This window comes from Hyalella azteca, unplaced genomic scaffold, assembly GCF_000764305.2.
Source record: "Hyalella azteca isolate HAZT.00-mixed unplaced genomic scaffold, Hazt_2.0.2 contig15763, whole genome shotgun sequence".
NCBI lineage: Eukaryota > Metazoa > Arthropoda > Malacostraca > Amphipoda > Hyalellidae > Hyalella > Hyalella azteca.
The window spans coordinates 1-5,865 of record NW_025945602.1 but is presented as its reverse complement, the minus strand read 5'-3'; the positions used below and the strand labels follow the sequence as shown (position 1 = coordinate 5,865).

The following is a 5,865-nucleotide window of genomic DNA, read 5'->3' as shown; positions in this document are numbered from 1 at the left end:
TGGGACCTCTAGGTGAGATTAATAATTGTTGTGGTGAAGCTCGACTACAGGTTGGGACCTCTAGGTGAGATTCCTAATTGTTGTGGTGAAGCTCGACTGCAGGCTGGGACCGTTAGGTGTGAGTCCTTTTGGTTGTGGTCACGCTCAACTACAGGCTGGGACCTCTAGGTGAGATTCCTAATGGTTTTGGTGAAGCTCAACTACAGGCTGGGACCGCTAGGTGAGATTCCTAATGGTTTTGGTTACGCTCAACTACAGGCTGGGACCGCTAAGTGAGAGTAATAATGGTGATATGCACGCCAAGCTGCAGGCTGGCATAGTTAGGTGAGAGGCCTAGTGTTTGTGCTCACGCTGCAGCTTCAGAGTGGGGCCGCTGGGTGCGAGTCCTAATAGTGGTGGACACGCTGCAACTAACGGACTAGGACCGCTAGGCAATCAAGAGTCCTATGGTGGTGGCCACGCTCAACTACAGGTGTAGGACAGCTAGGAGGGAGATTCCATATGGGGATGGTCATGCTACAGTTACATGCTGGGACCGCTAGGTGAGAGTTCTTATAGTTGTGATTATGCTCGACTTTAGGCTGGGACAGTTAGGAGAGAGTTATAATGGTTGTGGTCGATATCAACTACAGTCTGACATCGTTAGGTGTGAGTCCTAATGGTGGTTTTCACGCTCTACTCACAAATTAGGACCTTTGGGAGAAAGTCCCAACGGTGGTCCCCAGTTGAAAGTTTCAATGGTCGTGGCCGCAATCATTTACCTTCTGGGACAGTTAGGTGATAGTCCTGATGGTGATAGTTACGTCCAACTACCGGCTGAGACCGTTGGTCACCTATAGGTTGTTGATGCAAACCTCAATAACACACTGTACAGAGAATACGAGTCATTTCCAGGCACTCGATTATTCTCGACTGCTGCCTTTTAATATTCGAAATAAGCTAATGACATGGTTCTTCATGAAAATCAATTGAAACCTGACACATTAAATTACACCAGTGATCCTTAGTAGTAAAGTAGGGACCAGATTCTGATTGATCTCACTCCAGACTGGCTTCATTACTACTGTTTTACTTCACAAGAAACGAAGAATTGTATTTCGTGGTTTTAAATATCATGTGTCAGTCACCTTTATTCAATGAATGGTGATACTGCTGAAACTTGCATAAGTAAAATATTTGATTGATTGCAATCAAATTATGTGGCAAAACAATTCTTGAAAATAACAAAATTATTCTAGTTAAGGTCGACGCCCAGCTATAGCCTGTTTATCGAGTCCACATCTAGTTAAGTCGGCATTAACGATGCGTATCAGTTTCAAGCTATTACTCGGGCCAATTCCAAAAAGTTTATGGAAGGTAGATTCTAGAACTTGGTTTATCTTGACGGTATTCAGCCATAGACTACAAGTTAAGCTGAGCTGGTTCATAATGACGCCGATTAAATGATTCGTTTTTCAAAATTCCGCATACCGGGAATTAGGTTTAAATTCCTCTGGATGCAATTAAGATGAATACGAGTACCTGGAAATAGGAGCACGAAAATTCAAGTTATTGATAGTTCGAGTATTCAGTAGGTACGTCCTGTGGATGAGTTTATATAGGGTGTAGATAACGGTTGCCAATAATGCCTCACACGGCGGCAGCCAATACTGCCAGTAGCCAATACTGATAATATAATGTTCCAATAGCACACCTTGCACCTCTATTTTATTTGCGGCAGCGGCGACCGCGACAAATGGACCCGGCCTAAATATGCTGATGCATCCGCGAATTTTCAATTTTACGGACCCACCGATCCCAGCAGGCATTAGGCGGTTGAATCAATATTGAATCAACTACCTATTACGACGTTGAGATCGGAGTTAAATGAGGTTTAGAATGAAAATTGACGTTACAATCTTTCATGAAACGTCGTACTGACGTTACAATGCAACGTTGAATCAACGTTGCTACTTCAACGTTGCTGCAACGTTGAATTCTATGGTTGAATCGACGTTGAAACAACTACCTATTACGACGTTGAGATCGGGGTGAAAATTGATTTAGAATGAAAATTGTAGCAACATCTTTCATGAAACGTCGTAATGACGTTACAATGCAACGTTGAATTAAGTTGCTACTTCAACGTTGCTGCCACGTTGAATTCTATGGTTGAATTGATGTTGAAACAACTACCTATTACGACGTTGAGATCGGGGTGAAAAGTGGTTTAGAATGAAAATTTAAGCAACATCTTTCATTAAACGTCGTACTGACGTTACTATGCAGCGTTGAATCAATATTGCTACTGCGAAGTTGCTGCAATGTTAAATTCTATGGTTGAATCGCGTTGAAACATTTACCTATTATGACGTTGAGATCGCGGTGAAAAAAGGTTTAGAATGAAAATTGAAGCAACGTCTCTCATGAAAAGTCGTACTGACGTTACAATGCAACGTTGAATCAATATCACCACTACGACATTGCTGCAAAGTCAAATTCTCTAGTCTAGTTGAATCAACGTTGAAGAACCAATCTGTTTTTAGTCCGTAGCAGGATTCGAACCCGGGATCGCTGGAGACCGTGCGACGCCTTGGCAACCTTGACCACAGCAGCTCGCGTGCATGAGCAATAAAAAATCTAAAGAATTGTTCGACTTCATGAAAATTGAAATGCATTCTCTGGTCATTAATCGTTCACATATGTATATGTATTTCATTCAATGTTAGTGTGATAACATTAGTTCCATGCTGGTAAATAGCTAAACAATCAACGTACCGATATCGACGTTGTTTCAACGTTGAAATAAGACTGTTTTATGTCTGTTCTAGTTTTGGTCAGATTTCGACGTTGATCGGACGTTTAAAATTAAATAAACATTCAACATGCCAATATTGCCGTTGTTTTAACGTTGAAATAATGTAGTTTTACGTTCGTTCTAGTTTTGGTCAGATTTCGACGTTGATCGGACGTTTAAAAATGAACAAACATTCAACGTACCAACGTCGACGTTGTTTCAACGTTGAAATAAGGTTGTTTTACGTCCGTTCTAGTTTTGGTCAATTTCGACGTTGATCGGACGTTTAAAAATTAATAAACATTCAACGTACCAATATCGATGTTGATTAAACGTTGAAATAAGGTTGTTTTACGTCCGTTCTAGTTTTGGTCAGATTTCGACGTTGATCGGACGTTTAAAATTAAATAAACATTCAACATACCAATATCGACGTTGTTTCAACGTTATAATAAGGTTGTTTTACGTCCTTTCTAGTTTTGGTCAATTTTCGACGTTGATCGGACGTTTAAAAATGAATAAACATTCAACGTACCAATATCGATGTTGTTTCAACGTTGAAATAAGGTTGTTTTATGTCCGCTTTAGTTTTGGTCAGATTTTGACGTTAATCGGATGTTTAAAAATAAATAAACATTCAACGTACCAATATCGACGTTGTTTCAACGTTGAAATAAGGTTGTTTACGTCCGTTCTAGTTTTGNTTCTAGTTTTGGTCAGATTTCGACGTTGATTGGACGTTTAAAAATAAATAAACATTCAACGTACCAATATCGACGTTGTTTCAACGTTGAAATAAGGTTGTTTTGTGATTCTTCTAGTTTTGGTCAGATTTCGACGTTGATATGACGTTTAATTTTGGTTGTTCAACATTTCAACCCAAAATCAACCAATAATCAACGTTGTTTCAACGTCAGATGCCTGCTGGGATGCGGGCGACGAAGCAGCCTATCGGACGGCAGCGGCAAGAAGGCTTACCGGAGTGAGGTTAGAAAGTTCAATATCAATGGACCAAATCTCTGAAGTTGACCGAAAAAATCGATTTCCAATTGGAGAAATCCGTATTTAATCATTAACTTAGAAAGAACTTACTGGTTTGTTCGGAAGACAGAAAGCCTCATCATTGGATTATTAGGAATATTTTTTCTGTGTCCTGGAGCTCATGGCTGAAAATTATGAATAAGCAAAATTTTGGCTGGAAACTCAAACGAAAAATTTAATAATTTTACAAAGAAGTTCAGTCACGATGGATGGAAATGAAACTCTACATAACACAGAAAATTTTGAAACTTTAAGACCTTAGAATGGCAGCACCGCTGTTTTTAGTCCAATAAGATATAACTCGCTGCGCAACGCAATGCTGATTTTTATGTAAGTGATATAACTATTTTGACTTTTTTACCTTAGGATTCCTGAATACATCACCGACGGGGTCAACACGCAAGGTGGTGGGCAACCAGGGGCTGATGGACCAGCTTGCCGCGCTGTCGTGGGTGCACGAAAATATTGCGGCTTTTGGTGGCGATCCCGGCAGAGTGACGTTATTTGGTCATGCAGCAGGGGCGGCCTGCATCACCTACCTCATGGTGTCTCCTGTGCTGGTGCCAGGTGAGCCGTCGTATTGTAGGCAGAGTGACGTTATTTGGACATGCAGCAGGGGCGGCCTGCATCACCTACCTCATGGTGTCTCCGGTGCTGGTGCCAGGTGAGCCGTCGTATTGTAGGTAGAGTGCTGGCCTAGCAGGGGCGGCCTGCATCACCTACCTCATGGTGTCTCCGGTGCTGGTGCCAGGTGAGCCGTACGTATTGTAGGTAGAGTGATGGCCTAGCGTACGCTAGGCTTAGAATTTTATGGGGCAAGTGATTGGTAGAGGGTTTCCTGACATCTCATCATATTGTCTCGTCCATTCTCTGCCATCTTGTCTCGGTGTTTGACATTTGTCTTGAGCCAAATAAAACATTTCAACGTCGAAACATTTCACAAATACAGCAATTAATAATTGAACATTTCATCGTTATAGCAATTCATCATTGCACGTTTCATAACCATGACATTTCATTGCTGCATAAAGTGCGTTTTGCAAAAATATGATACTGTAGGTGTAACGTGTACTAACTTAACCTAACCCAACCTAATTTCACCTAATAACCTAACCTTTGTGTTGGTTTCCAAATGAACTGGTTCCTGCCTTGAACCTAACCCAAGAATTGTACGTGTATCACACAATATATGTAATTTATTACCGATATGATATCTAATGGTTTAGCATGTTACTTATTTACTTACACCTACATGTACTGATGTTTGCAAAATGCACTTAGGACAATGATGAAATGCCATAGTGGTGAAATGTGTCGATGACGAAATGTCTCGTATGATGAGATGACTAGCTACCGTAGTATAGACATATAAGTGTGTGATGTTCCCAGTGCGTTGATAGCCCAGTGAGTAAAACCAGTGAGTAAAAAACATTATATGCCATGTCCAGTGTATTGGGAGCTAAAGTGAGTAGTTGACACCTTGGGTGATAATTAGCTTAGTACGAGTATATGATAAGCCTAATTTTGGGTAAACATAGAATGAGATAGGTCTACTTTACAATAGATCTATTGAATCATAGACATAGTGTATGATCGACATAATATATTGGTGGCCTTAAATATTTTGCCTAGAGAAGGGTATACAAAGTCAGCTGTAATACTTGTATATTGTAAGATTAATTATTTGTGAAGAAATAAAGTGGTAGGCCAAGTGCATTATTAGATTAGCGAGTGGCATACTGGACATGTAGAAGGATTTGCATAGTGAGCTTCGTAGGTGTTGCGCCATATCATGCAGGTTGGCAAATGGCAAAGCAAATACAAGAATGTGGATACCACACGTTGAGCGATCGGGAAAGAGTGTTGAGAGTGTAATTTGTTGTTGGACACCTGTGATTTATCATTGCGCCGGTAGGGTAGGTGGGCGTTTTAGTTTGCAATGTAATAAATTATGCACCTGGTTTGCTGATGAAGTAATATAATTTTATCAATGCTTTTTTGACTTTCTGTGTAATAACCTATATACTCACCCGTGTTTGTTCATCTAT

The 5,865-nt window shown here is 40.5% G+C and overlaps 1 long non-coding RNA gene across 1 annotated transcript; it reads left to right on the top strand.

Annotated features, from left to right (window-relative positions):
• The first annotated feature begins 128 nt into the window (after positions 1-128).
• LOC125179216 lies at positions 129-4,367 on the top strand. Its single transcript, XR_007157184.1, has 3 exons — positions 129-168; positions 3,694-3,763; positions 4,184-4,367. It is a non-coding gene; the product is annotated as an uncharacterized LOC125179216 (long non-coding RNA).
• The last annotated feature ends 1,498 nt before the right edge of the window (positions 4,368-5,865 follow it).